General features: G+C 42.3%; 1 protein-coding gene across 1 annotated transcript in view; it reads left to right on the top strand.

Annotated features, from left to right (window-relative positions):
- Positions 1 to 25,574, top strand: part of LOC115557332 (receptor-type tyrosine-protein phosphatase gamma) — a 99,129-nt gene that overhangs the window by 24,832 nt on the left and 48,723 nt on the right. The gene's annotated exons all lie outside the window — the stretch shown is intronic.

Here is a 25,574-nt window from a genome sequence, read left to right as displayed (position 1 = left end):
AATAAAATAAATTCCCTACCTACCCATGACTTCAACTGACAACCAACAGGAGCCAAACTTGTTTTTTTTTTAGGCCTAATCATAACCTCTCGTATGTGATCCACGAATGAGTTTAGCATGGAATAACAGTGAGTCACATAAATATATCATGTTCCGTGCCACCAGTAGGTTCTGATATTCCTTATACAATAAAATTCTTCTGCATAGGTTGAGATAACCTTTTTGTGTAGAAAGTGTAATGAAAGGAATGGCTAAGGAAGGCGAGGGCAAACGATGAGGGGAACTGGGTATTCCTTCATGGATAAGGGAGACCAGGTAAAGGGAGGAGGGAAAACGGAAAGGTTTTCCACCAAGACGTGGTTGTGCTTGAAGTCCACAAAACATAGTAGAAAAGACTGAAGTTGGCTAATGTTGGCTAATGTTGAAGCCATGCATTGGCATTGTTTGATTTGAAAACCCTGGGTTGGCAATCCAAACTGTTTGTGAAGCTGGAAAAGCAGGTGTTCTGCAGGCTTTCCTATTACTTTCATTAAGTTTCGTTAGTTACTTTGTTTTCTGATCTCTTTTCTTGGTAGAGTTTTAGTGTTGTATTTTTCCACAACCTGACTCCACAGCTTATTAGATAGTTTATCCTACGCCTTCATCCCAGCCTAAGAGAATTACACCGCTAACTATTGATTTCCGCATCGGGACGCCAAGTTATAATGGGTAGTGATGGTTGTGGGGGATACAAAGTTTACACGATTGTTTCCCCTGATAAGCTTGCTGCAGTGGTGTGTGTAATGGTCCTGGATCGAATTGTGTTATTGTTCCTTTTAGGATTGGGAGAGGGGGGTGGGGGGGGGGGGGTTGTAGAACCAGACTCATACTTTGCGGTGTGATCAAACCGTGTGGGAGGGGGTTGCCTTTGGGTAAACATCATTTCCCCTATTTATCATAATTGCAGTACAAGGAAGGGAAGCCTTTTTGAGTTCTGCCTAATCAAAAGGAATAATGGCTCCAGGTGTAATTGTTGCTCTCGAATTGCATTCATAGGATTTCAAAATGGCCCATTCCCATTATTACCCCTCCCACTTGAAGGAAATTTGTCATGGAGTCTGATATCATGGCTGATTGTGCTCCCTGCTTTAACAGTGGTGAGTAGCAGGCTTCCACTTGTGTTGTTATGCCTTCAATGTATTGACAGGCAATTAGAAATGTAAGTGCTCTCTTTGTGAATAACTTTTAGGGATCCTCTTTCTCGGTAAACATGCATTTTCTTAAATTAGTATGGCATTGAGATGGTAATGAGCGCTAACATTATCTTCATAAATCAGGAATTGAAACGCGAGTGAAACCATGACGGGTTAATATAATTCGAAAAAAATATATATATCGGTTGGTTAAATGACCAGGGCCCTAAAAGGGGAATAATGATGGCAGACCCTCCGTTTGTTTGTGTACTTCTGTTTTTTTTTTACACGGCAAAACAAGTCCTCCAATCAAAGAATTGGGGCACTGTGTGGCTTCTCCAAAGGCCTTGAGTTTAAAGTGGGACATGGATGGAATAGCTCTCTTCAACTGCGTCTATGGCTTTTTCCTGATTTTTCTTCATTAATATTTTTCATTTCAACTTGTACTTTCTCGCTTTCCCTCTATTCCTTTCATTTCACACGCTCATCTATCTTCCCTAATGCGGCCCTCGTCTGAATTCAGACCGGGGGGGGGGGGGAGTGCGAGATGTGTGTGTGTGTGTGTGTGTGTGTGTGTGTGTGTGTGTGTGTGTGTGTGTGTGGATGCAGTAGGGGGTGGGGCACGGAGGATACACAGGTTTGGATTAAGGCTGGATTTCTATAACAAAATGGCTGTTCTTTCTGCATGACGACGTCCCAAGATGATGGTTCTGCTGTACTGTGTTTTGTGGACTAATTAGTAATTTTGGGGTTCCCGGGGCTCAAACCTGCCTGCTTTTCCCTTGTTGACCGCCTCCTTCTCCGCACATGTTGCCGCTTTCTAGTCCCTCTTTGATATGACTCATGTATCCACATGTGCATCAGATAGTCTCTCCCCAGTGAGTCCTCGGTATCTCTCTCTGTCTCTCACTTCTGTCTTTGACTCCCTCTCCGTCATTCCCTTTCAAGCTGTTTAAATTCAGGCAGTGGATCAATGTTGCACTCTTCAGAAACCATGTGAATAATTAAGCGGCGTACTAAAGCTTTTAGGGATGTGAATAGAGGCCGCTCCTTGTCCGTGCAGCCAGTTAATGACCGCTTGAGTAAATAAACAAAGCGTTTGCTTTGGGTCAAAGTGCCTCCGTGCTTATCAAGAGGCTCCTGAAATAATATCCAGAGCTCATTTACCGACGGCTTTGTGATTTGTTTTTCCCGTCACCATGCCAATGCCCGGCGCATGTTATAAAAACCTTGGCTTTCAGCGATTAGGCTTTAATCAGTGTTCAAAATAAGGTTGCCATTTTTTTTAACCACCCTATTTTTGTGCGATGCGGCCATCTTGTCTTCTCTTATGATGGGGTGTGTATATATAAAAGTGTACTTCTAGGCTGCTATATATGTGGATGTGCTCTAGTTTCAAGAGTAATGGAGGGACCCGGGTGGGGCGTGGTGTCTTCCTTGACTCCCAGAATTAGGCTTTGTGTTCGCGATGAAGTCATCCACCAGAACCAGGGTTTGTTACCCTTTAACCAAAAAGATCGAATTCATTGAATCTCGTCTAAACCAGCCACAGAGGACTGAAGTCCGGTGAAAACAATGCATAATGAATCACAGCGACACTCGTGTGTGTGTGAAGGCGCCGGTGGCTTTCAAACACCGTGGGTCTGCACTCTGTGATTACTGAGCATGTTTGTGTTCACACCGTCGCCGCCTCCGACAAATCAGATGGCAACACTAGGTGCTCTAATGGAGGGATGGGGATGTACCCGTGCTCTCTCTCAGCTGTCAAAACAACACCGCAGCCCGCGTGCGTGCGTGCGTGTGCGTGCATGTGTGTGTGTGTTAGGGGGACGGGGGATCTGTCACCGCGTCTCGCTGCTGTGTTTGATGCTCTATTTAGCGTTCACCCCTCGCTGTGAGGGCACCCCAACCCGTGACAGGCCTCTGCAAGTACTGACAGGTCGACATGCGAAAAGTGTGTGTGTTGTTTTTTTTATGCGTGTGTGTGTCCGTCCCAGCGTCTCTCTCTCTCTCTCTCTCTCTCTCTCTCTGTCTCTCTGTCTCTCTGTCTCTCTCTCTCTCTCTCTCTCTCTTTCCCCCCCCCCCCCCCCCCCCGGGAGATGGACTTGTGCCAGTCTGTATGTATGCCGGGTCCGGCTCATCGCAGTCCAATGACCCGTGGTGCACAGCGTCTCACTGTTCGGTCCCTTAGTCCCAGGGACAGGTCCTTGTTTTGGGCAGGTCTCCGCCGTTCCGCTCCCCTGACCTTGGGGGACGGGAGGATGCGTGGTGTTAAGCTCAGCATCCTGTTTCCAGGTTGCTTTACTGCAATGCATTATTGAACAGTTTTTAAGGATGTCTTAACCATGTGAAAGATTCCAATTCTCCACTACAGTCACACATAAACAGACGGACAGAGGCACACGCCCACTTCCTTATTTAAATATGTATATTTATAAGCTGCGTGGCTTACCGGTGACTATGTACAAATGAAGGCCTGCTTGCTATGTTTGTGTGGGTGTCCTAGCGCTCTCCATTCTCTCCTCTCAGCCTGGGTTGCTTTTGACTCATGGAATGAGCTCGGTGTCTGTGGCATCGTTTGTTTATAACGTGCATTCTCAAGGATCACTTTGGGTTTATTTACTTTCCTACTGCATGACTGTAGGAACTCTAAACTAGAACACCCTAATGTGTGCACTGGGGTGAACAATAGGCAATGAGTGTCTGTCCAAAAGCCGCCGTCGGAGTTGTGTAGGGAATCTAGGCAATGCATTTTTACACAGGCAGGCTGCGTATCTGTTAGCAGCGTTAGCCGGTGTATTTTGAGGAGTTGACTGATACGAAAAGCTGTGCCCTTGGAGTAATGTAGCGTCACTAATCACTGTTTCACTCGGAGCCTCTACAGAGGCCATCCCTGTTCTGCATGAGAGACTCTTCACCTCTTTCTTCTGTTTGCAATTAGCAAGACCTTACGCTAATAAGGTTTTTTTGGATGTCAGTTTACACACTGACGCTCTGAGTATCTTTGTTGTTTGACCTTTTCACTTGGGCTGCGGTGTGTGGATATAGGGTAGTGTACCGTCTGCATGCAGGATCGGATCGTTCTGTGGTATGAAAACAAGGACACACGCACGCTTTTGCAATGTGAAGCATGCAACCAATGAAAACCTTAAATAAAAAATATATACAGCGTGCTTTACAAATATATTCATTGGAGAACATGGAAATGCTATTACGTGCAACATTATGATGCATTACATTCAAGGCCGGGTTCAACTTCATTCCATCAATCTTATTTGTAAGCTTTTGATGCCCAGTGTCTTCAAGTTCACCGTGTTCATCTTCATATTTCCTGCCGCCGCGATGAGGAGGGTGTTTTGATGAAGGTTATAGTGACTGACGGGGTGTTTGAGGAGATGAAGGATGCTGATGAGGTTGTTGCAGCATTGATCTCGCCGTCAAACTGTAGCCTTCCGATTTACATTCCGGCCAGCCCTTGCTCCCTTTCGCGTAGCCCCACACGTCTGTCAATATGAACATTGAGGAACACTGCCGATGGGATGATGAGCATGTCTGCCTGTTGACTACAGCTGTGAACAAAGTGTTGGGAGGGGGGAGACGTTCGCAGCGTTCGAGGTTCGATTCATTCATATGCAGCACAAACTGGCCTGCCTCGTGAGATTAGCCTCCGCACCTGCATGCAGAAAGACACACGCAGTGTGAACCCAGCAGCAGAGCAGGGCTTCGTGAATTCCTCCAGAAATAGGGGGCTTATTCATAGCTGGCGTATACATGGTGTTCCCAGTCAAATTCGAGCCCGCCAAACATACCTTCTGCGCCTTCAACCCCGCCTCGAGATGGATGGTCTCAGACCAGTTCTCAGACGACTACTCCGAATTCCCAACACCTTTCCGAAACACACAACCCTGCACCTGTTGCTCAAGGAGTCGTTCTGTTCCTGAGCCACAGCACCAAATTATTTTCATGCTTATTAACATGTGTGTGTGTGTGTGTGTCACGCTGTGTGTGTGTGTGAGTAATCACCGCCTGGGACGAGGTGGTCCAGGTGGAGACGGTCACCTCCTAGACGGCACCAGCAGTGAGCAAGGTGTGTGTGTGTGTGTGTCTCCGTGTGTCCGTGTGTCCGTGTGCATCCGTGCGTGCGCCTGCGGACATCGTCGGGGGACGACCGGGCGACCGGCCAGACCTCGGACACGGGGTCTCAGCAGGAGACGGGCGTAGGCGTGCGAGCAGTCGAACCGCCAGCAGCACGCCACAGTGGCAGGCCCGCTGGACGTGGGTCAGATCAGCGGCTCCGCGGGGGGGACCACAACACCGCTCGAGGGCATAGCGCTGCTGAACGCAGACAGGCGGACAACCGCGACACTGAGATCAGACGGGGCGAGGTGGACACCGCGAGCACTCAGGGGGTCTGCTTCCTGTCGGCCGCTGTGGTCACGCAAACGCCCATGGAGGCTGACTCGGCCCACTGATACGAGACGGAGAGAGGCTCAGAGCTGCCAAAACGAGAGCAGGAAGAAGTAGGTTTTGGATCCAGCTCATCAAGAGTCCTGCTTCGTTATAGGCGAGCTGTTCCACATACAAAGGCGCAATGCCGATAAAACGCTGACATAATCGCAGTTGTCTTTTGGAAACTGCTTGTTTGGAGTAGAAGGAATGTTGCGTTTGCTTGGTTAGGACTGTAGGATTTTATTGGTGCGCAGGAGTACCTTAAACACCACTTAGCCGTTGATTGGAAGTAAATGGAGAGCGGATAGACCGGGGGGGTAATATCGTCCAGTTGTCTCAGCAGGACTCGTCGTTCTGTGGAAGTTGTTGGAGGAGGGGAGATATTGCATTGCAGTAATCGAGCCTAACTGGAACACATGGAGATGCGTCCCTTCATCTGTTGTGGATTGCGTTGGCAGACCTCTGGCAATCTTTTTAAGATGGAAAAATCCAGTTTTTATGATGCTTTTTATATGCTGATCGTAACCGAGCGCGAGGGTTGAAAATAACGCTAGGACTTTTGACTGAGGGGTTTCGAGAGATAAAGCTTCATGTGACTTCTTCAAACTGCTTTTTGTAGCCCTGGGCCAATGATCAGCAGCTCTGTTTTTTTTCCATTATTCAGTCGTGTGGAGATTGAGGAGCATTCGTCTTCTAATGGGGGAACAAGCATGACATCTTCTGGATATCTGAAGGATTATTTGGTTTACCTCGGTGCGATTGTGTTTGTCTGTATAAACAATGACTCGGGCCTGTAGAAAACGTGAAGGTTTATTCTGTGCAGTGTTATGCCTGGAAAACAGCATGTTCTGCCACTATTCACTGTATTTTAAAGCCCTTTTGTGGTCCATTGGAAACGGGATCACTTTTGTCTGCTTTAACACATTGATCCGGGAATCGCTTTTTATCTTGATTTACAAATTGATCCGGGAAAATGTAGTCTAACTATTCAGACACAGTTTCCTGTTTGTATCCTGCTTTTCGTATTCTATCCAATAACAAAAAGGCACAATTGCTTGAGGGTAAATATTGCTTTACCATTTCAATGTGCAGACAGTTTGTGTCCATGCCGTACAGTGTTACTAACCCATGATAGGATGAGGGTTTTATGAAACGCCCTAGCCGTAAGAAGTAAGGTACTTATTAAATTAACTTTGAAGTTAAGCCACATCACCTGAAGGAACCGAAACTGGAGCAACTGCTGTGCATTTGGGATAGAAGCAGTCCTAACGCAAAATAAACCCTTTGTTAACAAAACCCGATTATCTGGACCACTCTCTAAAGATACCCAATGGGACAAATTGCACAGGCCTACAGAGCATTGATAAAAGTGACGTATGGGGCAGAACGCAACGCCCAAATAACCAAATGCATTATTTAACACACCAATGTGTTGAATAATACCACCTTGTTTTGTGAGATGTTTACAGATTGTGTGGGAGGTGAGTGTGTGCTGTGATTTATCTACTACCACAGCTGGCTATATTAAATGCATCTGTCTTTGGGAACCATTGGAGTGTGCTAAGATACATCTAAGCCAACTGGCTTCCGTGCGGTGGAGAGCATGCCATTACAGGGGACGAGTTGAGAGCAATGACAAGAATATTGGACTTATTTCCATGGCACTGCCACTTTTGAATGGGTCTCTGCTGAAAAGCACCGGGCAACGGCAACCATGGCACTGGAGCAGACCTGGGAAGTGTTGATCAAAAAAGGTGTGCAACGTTTTTTTGGGGGGGGGAAAGAGCAAAAGCACTGAGCTTTTTAGATGGACCCTCAAATCCATTAAGGCATTATTTTTGGGAAATATATATATATATATATATATATATATATATATATATATATATATATATATATATATATATTCTTTTTTTATTCTTTAGAGTATGACACGTACACGTAGTGCCCTATGAAGCGGGAAATTAAGATACAAGGGTAGATGTGTGAAGAATGATGTGTTTTATTAACAAGCGCATAGCTATCTTTTATATTTACTGAAGGGAGAAATTAGGCCTAATTTGTCTGGTGGGCCGTCTCGGTTATGGCAATCTATTAAAGGGATATGCTCCCCTCATAGTGGGGTGTGTGGCTAACACGGTGCCTGCAATATATCCAACAAACTGAAAAACTAAACCTACAACGAGAAGGAAGTTGACATAAAGCTTTAAAAACAATTTAGAGGTAGCTTGCCTCAATCGTGCACAGAATGATAATGTTTGCTGTCATGGAATGACTTGGAAATCACATGCTATGTTGAGAAACCATATCCAGCTGCTCTCCCCTGTATAACAAAATAGCCCCCAAATCTTTCTATAGCTGTGTTGAATGGCTGTGGAGCTCCACCATCTTTCTATAGCTATGTTGAATGGCTGTGTAGAGCCACCCTCTTAGAAGGACTGCAGCCACAACATCTTTCTGTAGCTATGTTGAATGACTACGCAGCTACGTAGCAGAACTATCTCCAACATCTTTCTCTATGTATAATTACTGTAGCTCCAAAATCATTCCATGTTTATGCAGAATGAAGATGCGATAACCTTGAGCCACACATAATTTGAAATGCACAACCGAATAACAATGCAAGTATTTTTCGCAGAAGAGCAAATGACCTGTGGAATGACCCAGTAGAAGGGTTCTTGTTGCCCCACTCCTTTCCATAACGCCAGAGATAGAATGATGACTTATTAGAGTTTTATGGTTCAGTCAAAGCGATTGTGTAACATAATGCAGGCAGGTGCTGGTGGTGGATTCGTATGCTACCATCTGTAGCCTTGCGTAGGGGGTTGTAGCTGGCTGCCATTGTCATACACTCATTGTTCATTGCATCACAGCATTCTTGTTTCATGTTTGTGCTCATTTTAGATTTCAGCCAAAGGCCTTGTATTTTTTTGGATGAATTCAACTCTCAGCCGATATGTAGAGCTTTTGTTTTTTAACCAGGCTTCCTTTGTTCATTCATTGAAATGGGCTGTCAATTAGAAGAAAGAAAGGAAAAATTATTATTATACTGCATACCGTATGCATATCCATGATTATGCATACTGAATAGTTTGTCTATATCAATGGCCATCTGAAGATGTATTCCTTGTACTCCAGTCCATGCTTTTCAATATTAATAAAGACTCTGTATTCAAAACAATAAGGCTCCCGGTAGCTCGGCCTACTCCCCTGTTTTGCAGCTCATCTCACCGCAATATGAGCATGAATTTCACATGATGTTGCACATATTGTGTGTGCATCCGGCTGTGGCCCTATGGCAATGGATAGCCTATTTTATTCATCAGTACACTCACGTGTTGTTTGATATTATCCTGCAACAATTTTCATACATTTTTCTTCTGAGGCAAATGTGTTCATGGTTCTCCACGTGGAATGCACTTTTCTTTTAAAGTTGTTTCCCAATCATAGAGTAGTCTATATTGAGTAAGGGAGGAGGGGGGGGGGGGGGGTATGATGGTTTGCATCATTACCACAATTAACCAACACCTATGATTTGTTCTTGAGCCTTGGGTTGTCCACCCCGAGGGATGAATAAGGCCTCCATCCAATCAAATAACAGTCACTCAACAAGCCTGCGCTGTTTGCTGAAGTGTCGAGTCAAGGGTTTAAACGGCTTTATAGCGCCGCTTGTTATCTTTGGGTTTTATTTGTACAAAGTACATTTTATGTGGGGGCTCGTTCTACCGCGGTCTCCCTCTATTGGCAGCTCTATTAGATTAAGGGTCTTAAGTGCTTTTCCCAGGCACCCTAAATGGCAGCTCTTGAGGTGTTTAGGCTGAGCAAAGTGAAAATGTTAACATTATCTAAGCAAATTCTTCCCAAATGGCATTAAAGGCTGTATATAATGTAAAAAGTCCTTCTGTGTGTCTATGCTTATATCATTGCATAGATTGGTATCAACATACGTGCACCAGGCAGTGTTGATTGTGTGTGTGTTTAGAATCTATTCGAGACTTCTCTTCAAATCAAGCTTTCCACCCCCCTGTATTTGCTGTTGTCTTGTGTGAACTGTTCTTAATTTCCTGCTCAATCAGTCATCCTCTGTTTGACACACGATCCTTCTGCTCACACCGAACCGCAGCTACGCACAGACGTTCACTTGTATTGCAAGTCTAAAGTTTCAAATTTATATTATGACGAATTTCACCATTCATTTGATCACATCCCTTTTAATTGCAAACATTAGACCTATGATATGGGGTCACATTTTCAAACCTAATTTAATAGAAACACTGTCTTGGTTAGGGTGTCCGCTCAATTGCTAAATACTAGTACTCGTGGTTACCTAATGTGTTGCATACATGCAGCTCATTGCTAGTCTAGCATTACCATCTCAAAAAGTAGGTTTGATATGTCATGTTAGATAACGAAAGCTTCTAAAAGCATTCAGTGCTTTTATTGAATTCAGTAATTATTAGCACTTGTAATTGATAATGTAAATGTAATCATCTTGGTTGGGATCTGATATTGAAGTCTGATAGGGGATCTGATCTATGGCTGCAATGTGCATTTTGTGCCTGGCTAAGCGCCAAGTCGTGTCGTTGAGAGCGTTTTAATCTACGGGTTGTACGGTTGAGACTGCCTCTGGTGTTCTTCTTATAGAAAAGTAATGGTTCTGTCAGGGGTCAATGGTTTTAATGCTGGTCGACGTGTGTGTGCAGCAGCTATAATGGTGTAGTCCTAGAACCGCCCACTCATGGAGAACGTTTAACAGTACTACTCTAGGCATAGGCTGTATCGTTGAGTAATATGAGTTTAATAGTTAACAGTGTCGGCATAAAAACAAACACTTTCCCCGGGACAAATTAAGTACCCGGAATCTGAAATGTGTAGTGGGCAGATGGTGTATCTTAAATGGAACCTGCTGGGAGTGCTGCTAGGAGTCCTCTTTTGTGGAAACCTGTTGAGATGGACATCGTATTGGCAGTGGTTCTGCATTCTATAGAACCCTTTGTGGTTTGGAAATCAATTGTTGACGACTACTGGGCCCAGGCCAGATGGAAGGGGAAACGCTCCTCTCATGGGAAAGAATGTATTTATGGACCCATTTTTCCATTTTTTTTCTTCTTTACACAAGAACCCGGATATTCTTTTTGCAGACGGAGGGGCCCGTTGTACATACGCTGAGACCCACACCCAAGAACAGGAAGCCTCAGTTTCTAACACAGCCCACAAGATGGAAGCAGATAGCATCAAGGCTAAACAATATTTTGGCTCTGGCCTATTCTCGTGTCCAATTAGACTGCAATGGGTGTTTGATTTAGCACTTCCTGCACCTTCTTTTATGTGTTTGAGGCTGCTGTGTGGAACACAATGACCCCTGATTAAAGATTGAGTCTAGCCTTGGAAGACAGCTTTGGCGCCACACTTATCAGATCCCTGCTGTCGGGTACCAATTGCTACCCCAAGCCAACTGGTTTGGGCCAAATCACACTTTTCTGGTGGCCCTGTGTATAAGATTCATCCAACTTATTTTTTGGCATTGCATTATTGTGAATGTGATACGCTGATAGTTAGTCCATTATAATTAATATTTAATTTGACTAAATATGATGCTAATAATAATAATAATTATTATTATTATTACCATAAAAATAAATACAAATGAGGAACTTTCAATTCTGTTAACCACAATCAGGACATAGCTTGGTGGTCAAAAATATTTACTTTCATATTAATGTCCTATATGGGCTTTCAAAATGTGTGTCTATTCTAAGCGTCCGACACAAAGCACTGGGAAACTGTCTCAAGAAGGATTTCCTGCTCACGTCATTTGACCAACATTTAGGCCTAGTTAACCGAAAAAAACTGTTGTTGCCCCCTACACTGATCCGACGCAGCGACTGCAAACAGTTTGACTCTGTGTCCACCCGGCACCTCATCCCACATGGGCGCGGTAGAGGGCACGATCATCCTTCAGTCTGAAGGGACAGCTTCAGGTCAGCAAGATGGCAAAGCATCAAAGCAAATAATGTGGCACCTATTTATATCGGCGGTATTAAATCACATCGCACGCAGGGCTTTTAACGCCGCACACCGCGGAGATCTCTTTATCACCAGACTAACATGCGGTGCTGCGATGGGAGTCCGTCTCCTCATGCGCTATATTCCATGCTCGGATTAATAGAATTCTCCCTGTTTAATAGCCTGCTGACCTTTAACTAGAAACATAACCTGGGGCATTCGGTGTGTGACCGAAGACTGATTGTTGTTCTTTCCACCCAACCCTCACCCTCATCCCCCACCTCCAACCCCCAGCCCCCACCCTGGCTGTAGACGTTGGCTGGGAGTGGAGCCCTGTGCCTCCTTTGGTAGGAGGCAGGGAGGGGCGGGAGGTCACAGACGGCCCGCTCGGTCACGTCTGGGCACGGGAGATAAGGGCTTCAAGACAATGTTACGCAACCTGAAATTTCAAACTGGGCTAAACTCTCAAACGGGGTCTCTTACGGCAGACCTAAAGAGGAGATTGCGATGGTCGAAGATTCGAGTGGAAACGCTGGTGGAAGTGTTCTTTTACAAACTGATCTGTTGAGCGCTACTTGGCACATGCTACCTATATAGGGTAGTGCCTTCAATGTCACTGTTCACAGAGTTGACATGCCTCATATATGTATTTTTTTGCTTTGGATTGTCAAGGGCAATCTTACTACGCCGTATTCAAATAATTACAATAGCGAGTTATGCATTTATTCAGGCTTTTGCGTACAAGACATTTACTTCAGTTTGAAAGGGGGGCAATCTTGTCATTCAAAAATCTATTTTGAGGACAGGTGACTTAAATCTGTTTGTGAATAAACAATCCACTTTCCACACAATAAAAAAGAATAAGCCAATATCTGTGTTTGCTTAACCAACATGTTGTATCTATAAATACCCTCAGAAGATTGTTATGAGCATGAAAATGGGTTCTGAAAGAAAAAATACTCAATCATGTTTGCCAGCGCAAGATTGACTGACTTCACGCATCAGTAAAGTGTGACGTACCATAATGTGTTTCAATTACAACATTCTTATGCATCGATTAGACTTTGCATTGTGACGTCAGCGCTGATTTGGCGTGGAGTATAACAAAGAATGGCCTATTTATGGGAAGCACTAGGGAGTGATGGATGGCGATTGCAGATCCCACTACAGTAGGGTAATGAAGCTGATTAATGTCTAAGTGGAGTGCCACTTTGGCCCACCCCAGGAAGCAGAAACAGGCGGGAAATCTGTCTCATAATTTAACTGCAGGGGGACAATCAATTAATCAAACGTTCAACTCATTGCATCAGCATTGAACCGAACTCTACCGCTAGCCTGTTCACGGTTTGAATAACAACTTTACCTTGGCACTTTAACGTGGGACTCAACGGGACAAGCGGTGAAATACGCTCCTCAAAGAGTTGGTTCACCTATCCTTGGATGATTTACGATGTGTTGTATACCGCCCGCTGGTAGTGGTCAGTGGGTGTGGGTGAGGCATTAGTTTCTTTTGAGCCTTTGCTCCAACCTTGCGTATTACGGAGGTCGCCAGCCACATTGTTTGGTTGTTAACCGAGTAAAGTCTTGCATTGTGATGGTATTGTAATAACAAAGTCAAAATGATCCACCCTTTTCCTGGAGAGGTGGAAGGAAGCATGTTATAGTAACAATAGACATGTACAAATAAGTCCTCATTATTTCAGCTTGACACATCCCTTTAGCAATAAGAATGGCTTACTAATAAATACTCTCAGCAGTAATCACAAAGAATCATTAAGAAACCCGAAGGGACAGTTTGTGATGGTGGCCTTTGCCAATTGGATAATTTACTCAAATTACCTCCAAGGTAAAAGAGCAATCTCAGACCCAGCAGGTAGATTTTCTTTTGTCCAAATACTTGACGTTTGAGCTGTTCCCACTCCATCCGCATTAGGGCTATCCGAATTAATTCATAATCATTTCTCTGCTACTTTGGGTCTGGCCAATTTCCGAGCATTGATTCCGCCCAACGTCACCGCACAGGTTCTGAGCTGCAGGGTGGATTTTTAATGCCGTTCCACAACAATGTCAATGCTGTCCCTCGCCGATGTGTGCTCCCTCCTCTTGGGTGACATATAAAACCATTGTGATCTTTTACTGATCTTTATGGATGCTGTGTCCTTGGCTGTCCTCAAACACAGATTTAATATGTGAACAGTTCTCTGCAGACTTTCTGGCATCTCGCTCTCTTGTCGAACTAAATAGATTCGTTTTAATGTGATTTTGAAAATCCTTAATGGCCACGATTTAGTTAAGAATCTCTGTTCAACGTCACAATCACAAACACTCTCTCTAGTAGCTCTTCTAAAAATGTGTCTAGGACTTTCTGGTTATGTTTTTACACATTTTAATGCCTGCAGTCAAGTCATGCTCCTTGGACAAACTATCTAGCGTTGTAAGAGAGCCCTGGTTCCTAAGGGAGCAATTGAGGAAACTTCTTTATTTTGTTTTCTTACTATTGATGTTAGATGGTTGCTCATTACACAGATATTTTATTAACTGAGTTGTATACAATTTATGCAAATGTACAGTTCTCCCAAAAGATAACATTAGGTTAAATTGCATAGCATTATTACGTCAAGGCAAGTGAAACTAGTATTTACATTTTAATTTCCTGCTAACCCTAAAATGCATTCAACTCCATAAAAACTATTTCCAACATGTGGATGGCATTTCCACCCTGTGTGTATTTGCTGGTCCCGGATATATAATTATATATGGTGGCTCAGACAGAGACCTGCAGGTGTGATGCCAGTGATCAGGGCGTCTGCTCCTTTGTGTTGATTCTATGGTGTGTAGCAGAACCCTTTGTCACCCCTTTATAGCCTCATGTAGCCGATATCAGTGTCACAGTCTGCTATCTGCAGAGGATCATAATGATGTAGACAGTAGCCTGTGGGATTTTAATTGAACTTCATCATTAAATAATACATGTATAGACTATGATGCAACAGCACCAGGGGCTGCTTTCAACAGCAAGTAAGAGAATATGGGTTGAAAGCAACCTCGTTTTGACCTCATGATTCTTAACATAATTATTATTAATTGTATCTGCTTTTCAGGACGTTCGCCTTTGTTTTGGGATTTTTACTCCTCCAGAGAAGGTGTTAAAAAACATGCAGGGGGCCATTATCAATGAACATGAGAAGGACTATCGCTGGAGACACCCAGCAGAGGTCAACAAACACCCTGACAGAAACCAGGCGGCCAAATAACCCAGGAAACCTTGACAACAATTCACACTTCACCAAACAAAGCGATGGACTCGTATGACCTTGTTGTTTTAGTTAGAAAACGAAAGAATTAAGCAAACTATCAGGCAATCATGTCTTTTCATACAACGTAAAAATGTCTTGGGAGTTTCCCGTGATTTAATTTCTTAGCAGTGGCAGCTGAGTATTTAATTGTCGAGTACGCTAGGAAATAAAACTTTAACCGGATCATGTCGATTTGGCTTTTGAAAAGTATGCTCAAGCATAGTTTGTGATTGTCAACCTGAATTAGGTATTACGCACCATGAGGGACGTTGACCATTTATGTGCTTCGTGGTGAAACCGCCAATCACCTGATGATAATTGCTTTGATCCCCAACCGCGTTCATAAACCCATTCCATATCGGCGTCTTTTACACTTGGTTGTGTTCTCTCGATTCTAGATATTTTATATTCCTCTAGGAGCTGGCAGAAAAGCACATTCTGATTGACTGAGGCAGCTGGCCCAAGACAACCATAAAAATGTTGAGCTGATAGAACGATCACACTAGGTGTCTCCCTTAGCAAAGCGCAGGGGGTTTAGAAGTAGGTGGGCTATAAAAAGTGTTTGCATTAGTCTATCGCAGAGCCTCCGACTTTATCGTGCACACTGTAATATTCAAATCACATTGCATTTTGTCAAAGTTTTATTTCCTAGTGCATGAAAATGAAAGGCTTGGCTGCTATACTGCTAATAAATGGTCAAATAACTCAATTTCTTAGTTTCGGGAAGTGAGAATTGTTTCCAAGGTTACCTGGGATATTTGTCAGCCTGGTTTCTGTCAGGTTTGTTGACCTCCGAAGGGTTTCTCCAGCGTATTCTGTCTCATGTGTTCATTGATAATGGCCCCCTGCATGTTTTTATTACCTTCTCTGGAGGAGGTAAAATAAGAAAAACCAAGACCTCCTAATAATCATGAGGTCAGAATGGTAGACTTCATCTCATATTCTCTCACTTGCTGTTGAAAGCGGGAACTAGTGTTGATGCATCGTGGTTCATGCATTTATTATTTAATGCTAAAGTCTTTTGAGGTAGGCTGGCCAATTATGGAATTCCTTTTAAAGGTACAGAGCCCTATGAATACAGGATCATGAGGCCAATCTCAAAAGAAAGTGAACAAAAGCAATTAGTGATTCCCTTTCAAATTGCCTTTCTACATCTCATCGCATCTTCTTGGCTGTCCTACTCTGTGAATAAGCGATGTGAGAGAATGCTACAACTTTAATTTGAAAGGGGAATACACTTTTTTTTGTTCTGACAGAAAATAAATAAAAATAAAATCTCATGTTTACTCGCAGTGTTATCTCGGTTCAGGCTTTGTTTGTTTGTCGGCCAGATTCCCGTTTTGAGCTGTTATTATATATATTTTTTCAATAGGCTAAAGTGATTCACATATTTCCCATTCTCTCATAGACGACTGTTAAATCCTGACCATCGTCTGTAAAGAATGTATGGATGCAGCCTCTATGGGGTCACCCAATGGTTTACACTCAACCCTTGTGAGGCTGCAGACTGTCCCTAAATGGATCTTTGCCATTGTTTGAGTTCTTTACAGCCTGCAGCGGGCAACTCTGCATCCATCGACTGCGAACCACCGGTGGAGGGACTACTTGTTTGTCTCTTACACATGAGCTTCTCAAAGAGAAAGTCATGGCTGCCACGTTTGGGCCTGACCTATTATGGCCTAATAGTTTCTACTTTAACAACTATTACCGCCTTTAGTACATGAATAGTAAACTTAAAGAGTGTGTGTGTGTGCGTGTGCGTGTGTGTGTGTTTGTGTGTGTGTGCGAGACCTATTCTAAGGGCCCTATTTTAACGGTCTGAAACGCAAGTGGGAAGCGCAAAGCGCAAGTAGCTTTGTGGGCGGTTCTACGGCGCTATCGCTATTTTACAGGCGGATAAATGACACTTGCGTTGCGGCGCAAGTGTCAAAAGGGTTGGTCTGAAGCAGCCTAGTTACCCGTAGGTGTGGTTTGGGCGTAACGTCCAACAAACCAATGAGAGTGCCAGCTTCCATCCCCTTTAAGAGCCATGAGCGCATTTGAATCGGACGAGTTGATATTTTGACAGCGCGTCTGCAGTCTCCGATGAGACAGATGCACATGAATTTCAAACTGCAAATGGCTCAGTTTATTGCCAAATAATATGGCCTAATTCACACATGGAATAAGGGGTTTTCTTCCACAACTTCAGAAATAGGCCTACTGAGTCCTCAAATAAATTTCGGCAAAGAAAACGTATATGATATAACATATGATATGCGGTAACTGTGGTTCTATTTAATGATATACGCAATACTTTATAAACATTGTTTCTTATCAGTATTGTATGCTATCCTAATATGCATGTGTCCCCGCGGTAATAGACATTGCCATTGATTGTATTATGCGTTACGTGTTTAGTTTGCGTGTGTTTAAACAGAGCACACACGCGCGCCCGCATTCATTCATTCTTTTTAACACTCACTCGCGGTAAAACAATGTTTTTCACGATCAAATACTCATCAATCCTAAAAGTTATGGGCATGAAGGCCTACACGATGTCTCTGTCAAGAAAATATGTGTTTGCTGTACGGTGTTTGCAGATGCATTGATTTAAAAGTACAACTTATTACCGCTGCATTAGCTGTTCTTTCCCAAATAATTTACCAAGAATGTGCAGCTAGGTAGATGGGAGAAGCAAAGTGTATGCGCGAGGTGCACAAGCAATCCGTATGCATCGAATGCACATGTATGCACGCGCCCTTAAAATAGCATCTGAACAACGCGCCACTGACTTTAAACCAGGTATTTCCTGGTCAGTAGCGCAATGGTATTCAGAAACGGCAAAATACCGTTTGCGCCAGAACACGCCTCCTCCTTCCGCCGAACCGCCCCTTGGGGCGCATGATCAATCCCTAATTTACCGGCGAGTGGCGGTGGTGGGAAAAGAACGCTCTGCGCCATTTGTAAACTAGCAACGACACATGCGCCAGTGACTAAGTCACTTGCGCCGGATGCAAGATAGGGTCCTAAGGGTTTTTTCCTTCTCTGACATCTATCATTGGGAGAAACAAGAGTGTGGTGGCCTTTAGGAAGGAGTTGTCCGCCACAGTTTGGTGGTAAACGCTCTGCTGGAAAACCCACTCTTGTAGGGAACTGCACAGTCCGACTGCGGAGTCTATGGCTGAGTATTCTTGGTGTTCTGAATAGAGTGATTTCTTTGTATTGGAATCTGACAACCCTAGGTACAGCATCATGTGTGGGGATCCCCAGTGTTGGATCTAAACGTGGCACAGAGGAAACCTCTTAAAAGGGTCATTCTGTTTGTCTCCTTTTGAATGGTCCAAATTAAATGATACGCATGATAAATAAATAAAACACAATTGTGTTGCGGTACTCCTCGGGAAAAGATGAAGATTGTCCATGCTGCTAACTAAAGCAACATTGTAATTTTGCAATGTTTTAATTGTCTTCTATACATCCATACCGTCATTACTAACCTAATTATGAAAACAAAGTATATATATTTTTTCATGTTGTTTTACATAAGAAAAACAATCATGCTGATCTTTTCGTGAGAGGCAGGTTTTTTCACGTTGAAGTGCAGTGTGAAGCACTTTAAAATATGCTCATTTGTGTGCTGCGACTGAAATGCCTTTTTCTAACATGGAATTGAAAGGCAAGGACATTTTGCATCAAGCCAAGTTGTGATTAACCCTAATTAGCCATTTTGGTTTTCTATTTTTACATAAAATATGAATACATTTGAAAGCTCTACTACAGTTATCAAAATAACACAACTAAAATACGACATTTTGGAAGAAGGCAGTCAAACCAAACACATTTACATACATGATTTGTTGCTGAAGTCTACTAAATTTGTAAATTGCTTGAAAATTGTTTAACTCACAATGAAAAAATTAGTTTAAAGACTTCAATACAATGGTATAGAATACAATTACTAAGTGTAGGTATTTTCCAATTATCTGCGACAACAAATATTTTCCTGCTTTCTTCAGGTACTGTATAACGTAGTTATATCGCATACCTTGCCAATATACTGAAAAGTATTTAGGCCAATGAGATTGCCCTTTTGTTAACTGTATCTCATGGCACGGTGATTTACAGTTCATTCTTGTTTTTGACTGAATCATGTAGAGCCCGACCGATATATCGGCAGGCCAATATTATCGGCCGATATTAGGCATTTTTCAAACTATTCGGTATCGACATTTATAATGGCCGATAAATTAATATGAAAAAAAAAAAGAAAAAAAAAAGTCTGTCCACCAGAGGGCGCTCTAACGCCCAAACCCGGTGATTCAGCCAGAGTTAGGCAGAGTGAATGACGGAGATCGACGGTGATCATCGGTGTTGTTCATGTGTGCAAGTGTGTTCATGGTAAGTTGGCAACTGTCACGAGACATACATTGCTTGAATAACAATTAAAAGAACATCCCCATCATTCTCTAAAGTCGATAAGCATGACTTAATTCATGACTACCATGTCCAGTTTTGCTGTTGTTACGTGTTAGCTGAGAGTGAAAAGGATTTAAAGGATAACTACAAATAACCAATGTTAGGGAAATGGGTTTGTTTTGTTGCGCGTTTATGGATTTTTTTTTTAATATCGGCCGATATATCGGCATATCGGTTTTTTAAATCACAAAATATTCGTATCGGTATCGGCCTTAAAAATTCTATATCGGTCGGGCTCTAGAATCATGTATCAATGCGAAGCTCTACCCTAGTCAACGCGACAAACACTCCCACATTTTGAATAGCTATATCCAGACAAAAACCTCTCGGCTGAAAAGATGCCTCACAAAAATACCGTCTGACTTCCGTTACATAGGGCCTTAAAGTTAAGTTATGAATGTATTGCGTTTGGCTTAGACTTTTAGTGCTAGCAATTTATATAATTCCACTTTTCGGCCAGTGACAAAATAAAGCAAATTGATTTAAATTTGTTTTTTTTGTTTTATTTGATGGAACATTTCGATCACGTCTTAGCATTGTGTTCAAATATTTGAAGTGGACTCGGCTGTGCTACTTTGCGTCTCTTAAATAGGTCTATAGCATGCACCTCCCCAAGCATGGTACGATTGTTTGAATTGGAGATAGCCCCCTATAAATGAAATCCTTTTAAATACACTGGGGTAAACTTGTGGATTTGATTAATGTTGTTGCTAGTTTGAATTTGATCCTTTTGGCATCAGACATACTCAAATTGTGGGGATGCCCCAGACGTTCACCGGGTTGAGCGTGTAGCGTACCATTAAGGCCCAGTCCTTACCGCAGCGCCCGGGGTTCGATTCCTGCCCGGGGTCCTTTTGCTGCATCTCTCCCCCTCTCTCTCCCATACCTTCTTACTCTACAATGAAAAGGATAAAACCTTCAAAAAATAAATCTTAAAAAAAGAAGTACTCAATGTGTGGAGAAGCAAATGGCTTGGACCAAAGTCACGCAATTTAAAAAGACAAAATACAACAGGGTGCATATTAAAAATGACGCTTCCCTTTATTGTCACTCTTCTCAGATCACTCTTTTGACCCTTGGTAATCCTGCTGTCACTATGACTGACTCAAATCCGCTTGTCTTGTTTTCTCTCCCTTCTGGTTCTACATATGGGCTTATCGGGGTGTTGTTCTGCACAGGGGATCGTGTGCCAAATCCGGGAGGGCTGCCAGGCGGCATGCAACATGTCTTCTTTACAAAATGAAAATGACAAGGCAATCGCCATTCTGTCAGCGTCACCATGGTAGCACCGGCAAGGTTATTTATCCTCAAGGTTAATGGAATGACGGCTGGAACGGAAGAGGCCAGGTTTAGAGAAACATGTGCCCGTTTTATTTAAGCCAATGATGGACACACACACACACACACATACACACACACACACACACACACACACACACACACACACACTACCCCCACAACCACAGCTAAACAATGGCTTGTGTAGCCTGATGTGTGAGATTGGGGCATGCATGGGCATTCAGCTCTGTTTACTCGTGTAATTTCCACCTAGGGATGTCTAATAATGTGTCATAATTGCAGAGTTGGTTGGTTATCCTAATCCTGTGCCAAACAGCTATATCAGTTAAAATTCCACCTTTTTTAGTCACGTACTTCGGCCATCACAGCTACTGGCACATAAATCACTATTGCATGTAATTAATCAGTTTAATCCTTTTATTTATTTATTTCATTACGTATTCATTGTCGATATCTGTGAAAGACGGTTAAACATGATTTTTGAGCACAAATTATGCATAAACCAGCATTAATAAAGTACTGGGATGCATTGGCAAAAGATAAAACGTCAAAGGCAAACCGTCAGGATTATGGGAGGGATAACGTGCAAGGGCTTGGCAATGCGTTGCTCAGTAGTTAAGTCAGGTTTTTGCTCCCATTACAATCTCCTGGCTACTCCAACACAGGGAGCTAGGACCGTAAACCTTTCGACCTTGTATTGGTTTCTGGGGATACGGTCTGTATAAAAGCATCCCCTTTGCTTATCATTAATGAACGTGTCACCCGAAACCGACTTTAGTCTGAATTCCAAAATGACCCAAGGCCCCTGTTAAAACCAGTCTAGTGGAACTAGGGGTTATAAACCGACTGCAAGCTAGGTTTGTGGAGAACCAAGAAATAAAGAAATGCCATTAAAAAAAATATAATAAATAAATAACAACCTTGCAATGACATATTTGCATTTTCTCTATGTGGCTATATTTAGGATGGTAATCAGGCTAAGCCACAGATCTCGTAAAAATTATTGTTCTATGCAGAACTGAACCATTCCCAATGCAACCTGGAAAAACAAGAATATGAAGAACCAGCTGTGGGCAAAGGTGCTCTTTTGAAAAGTTGCATCACTTTAACGAATGGAAATGTGTACAAAGCTTTACTTCTCCCAGGGGATCCTCAAACAAACTTGTTTCCTTATGTCACATCTGGTTTAAAGTTTGAAATGTGGTCCCACACAGATTGGGATATGTATTGAGTGGTCCAATCAGTCACCAGCCTAGTGGTAGGTCAATAGGTCAGTAAGGACACCAGTGAACCTATCCTTGGAGGAAAAAGGATTGATGGCCGATAAGGCCGACGCTTCACATTTAAGTCAAACGGATAAAATGTATTTTGTCGTTTTTGTTTGTTTTCATCGTCGTGACTGACTGAATGAACCGACTTTAATTTTACGTATTTTGTATCATGGTGTGCCAAATAACATATTACCACGGTATAATATTATGCACTGCTTAATATTGAGTGTAAATTAATTTTTCGATGAATGGAATCTTAATCCTAATGATCAATGACATTAAGGAGCAGGCCCGTTCGCCCCACTTGATGAAAGTTCTTTATGAGAAATCCATCAAACGTAAAACCCTGAACATAATCACTGACATTTACGACGCGACAGCTGCTGCATTTTACAGATAAATTATACAATCCAAACACCAAATTAGTGTTTCATAAAACTGCTATAGCCAGAGTTTTTTATGAAGGAATAAACTGCGTGGACCATGAATAGAACAGAATGCAACGTTCTCATTAACTCATAAAGTGAGTAGGAAAGGATTGTGTAATATCCCTGTCCCTCCTTCTGACAACTGCAGTCATGCATGCAATCTAACCTTAAAACATTTCAGGAGACTCAAATTCTCTCTTAAGTGAGCTGAAATAACAATGATATTCCTGACTTCATACCCTACCCGGCCTCTCTTCTGCAAGTGTATTGAACAGCACTTTAACCATGAGGACGCCTTTCGTAATATCATGAATAAATATGCTGCATATATTCACAATTTAATGTGAATATTTTTGCAGTAATGTAATAATCAGATTCTTATTTATCCAATTAAAATAGCCAATAGATAACAGTCTTCAGTTTAACTTATCTCCTATACTCTCCAATTAGTTGAGAATAATTTTTTCACAGGCACGGAGCATCTCTGATTAAAAACATGGAAGGTGTAACCATGTCACGATGTCTCACTGAAGCCAGTGCTAATCAAATAGGTGATATTCACTAGACGGCACAACAAATTGGTGCTTGTGCTGTATTGACAAATACAACTTCGAAAAAGTTCCATGTAAAGGTCCACCAATGTTTTGTTTTTTCCCTGTGTTTATGTGGAAGTTGAATGAAATAGCTGGAGGTTTTCAAAAAAGGAATTGAGAAGCTATATTTAAACGCAAGACCAGCAGTGCCCATTATCAGGGAACATTGTCAGAGCCACATTTTTTTTTAAAATATATCTCAGCCTATGTCTACAAACCATTCTTCAATCTGAAACGTTGTCAACCTCCCATTGACCATATATCCGTGTTTTTGACTACCCTCTATCCACAGGCACTCCCTGTAAATTGCTCCATCACTACAATAATACATTTCTATTCCATGGTGATGGGAGCAATACTGGATAATTTACCGTTTTACAATGTGGTTTGATTAAATATTCGGACAAGTTTCAATATCCTAACACCTAATTTCATTTTATCCTTGAAGGAACTGTGTGTGTGTGTGTGTGTGTGTGTGTGTGTGTGTGTGTGTGTGTGTGTGTGTGTGTGTGTGTGTGTGTGTGTGTGTGTGTGTGTGTGTGTGTGTGTGTGTGTGGAAGCGAGGTGCTATCTAGTTCTGGGGTGAGGTTAGGGGGTGTTTCCCTGCATCAACATAAATTACCATCACTGTGCACAAACAGCGAGGGTATGTGGAATTAATAATACAGTACGAGTCCTTGTCCTCAGCCTAAAGAGCTTACTGTTACCCAATTCTGTTCCTGCATGGCAAGGTTACATTGTATACACTAATTCTCCTTTTTGAAACCTTTAGCAATAGACCGTTGCCTTGGTATCGCCCACTGAATCAATCATTCGTTTTGGACACTTAAGAGATTGGCAGAAACCATAAACTATTAAGAGCCCAGTAGACGTTCTGTGGAATAGTAATGAGCGATTAATAGACTCTTTTGCGACTACTGCTTATCTGATTTCAGCTCCACCGCTAAACATGTCGGTTCCTAAAAAAGACCTCTTCACAAGTTAATGGAGTCTTTTCACATGCCTGATTAGAAGCTGTGAGTTTATAGTTTTGCTACAGCAAATCACTATGTGAAATTAGTTTCAACACATTTTGTGTAGCATATAATTATTTATTGATTTTTTTTTTTGCTTGTATGGGCGTAGTTTACTTTTTAAAAATAATAAACATACTCGCAGGCAATTTGGGATAAAAACCATGAAGGACAAAATTATTTCAAGGTGATTCTTTGGATGAACTCTTGCAAGGTTGACTTGCAGAAGAGATAAACTTGAGAATCAATACTTTTAAGAACTTAATTTAGACCCAAAAGGTTTACTCTGCAATGAATCTTATTAAATGTTACACCTTAAGTTCCGCTCATCCAGGGGAAGTATTTGGAAATTCTGTAAAGTTGTAAGACTAATACAATATTAATGCATTAGCCAAAATAAAAGCATTTTCATTTCACAGTAAAATGTATGTTGTGTTGAGGATATCGTGGTAAACATTGCTTAATTACCTCTCCAACCTAATTTACTAAAGGACTTATTTTGATATCGGTAAAACATCTGAACATTTCCAGCTATTGCGCCATTGATGCTGCTGTACTGTATTCACAAAGCAGCAGATTTGTATTCTGTCAGGGTTGTGGTGCCCTCATTAAAGGACTGACCTCACAATAATCACTTCCCCTTTCATCACCTTTCCCATATGTCGTTTTTCAAAGAGATTATTTTTTTCGTTGTCGTAATTAATTAATTAATTGCAGATATTGAAAATGTATGTTTGCAATTATAGAAAATAGATGAACAATTGAACATCCAGTATTTTGTTGCTTGTGTTTTGCCAAGATCTTATGTATTTTGGCGCTTTTGCTTTGCCAATTTGATAAGTTACATTTGGCAAGGTTTCCTCTGAAGAAATCTCTGCTCTGTGCTCCAAGATAAAACACCTTCACGACAGGAGCCAACTGTCAACAATGCCATTGTGGCAAAATATGTAGTGTAAAATCACAGCTCTGATTGGCTAAAGAGAATTAACCTCATAAAGACATTTTCAGTGATTTATTTACATATTCACTTATTTTTAAATCATGAAACACATTCGTGAATAGCGACTCCTCGGTTTCTTTAACCACTTTAGTTATTTTTTATTTTGCCACATCAAAACCTCCACATAGATCCAGCGTCTCTTGTACTCACCCTAAGAGCAATTCAATCGTTGTATGAGCCAGTGACAGCGTTGCCCTATATTTGTTGGAAATTGGATCATGAATATTGTGTCAACCTAGAAAAAAAAAAAGTTAAAACCCATGCATGCTTTCTTGTTCCCTCTGATCCTGCACTCTTTTGTGGCTCCATTGGCCCATTGTAGCCCAGAAGAGATCAAGCAGGGCGCTGTCGGGTGTGGATTATTCCATTGTACCAGTGCCACTGTAGGGGAAGAGGATTAGCAGGGAAGACATTGGTGGAGGATTCTAAAGGAAGTGACTCCATGGGACGCGGATTGTTAAAGTGTCGAACAAGCTATATTGGTGCCTTTTATTTTGAGACGGGATCTGGATGGAGAAAACAATAATAAAACCGAAAAAAATCGAACTAAAGGAAAAAAAGGTTATTTCAGTGGACCTCCTGTCAGTTT

The sequence above is a fragment of the Gadus morhua genome, chromosome 13, assembly GCF_902167405.1.
Source record: "Gadus morhua chromosome 13, gadMor3.0, whole genome shotgun sequence".
Lineage (NCBI taxonomy): Eukaryota > Metazoa > Chordata > Actinopteri > Gadiformes > Gadidae > Gadus > Gadus morhua.
Note: the sequence above shows the minus strand (reverse complement) of the source record. Positions and strands in the feature narration are given on the sequence as shown.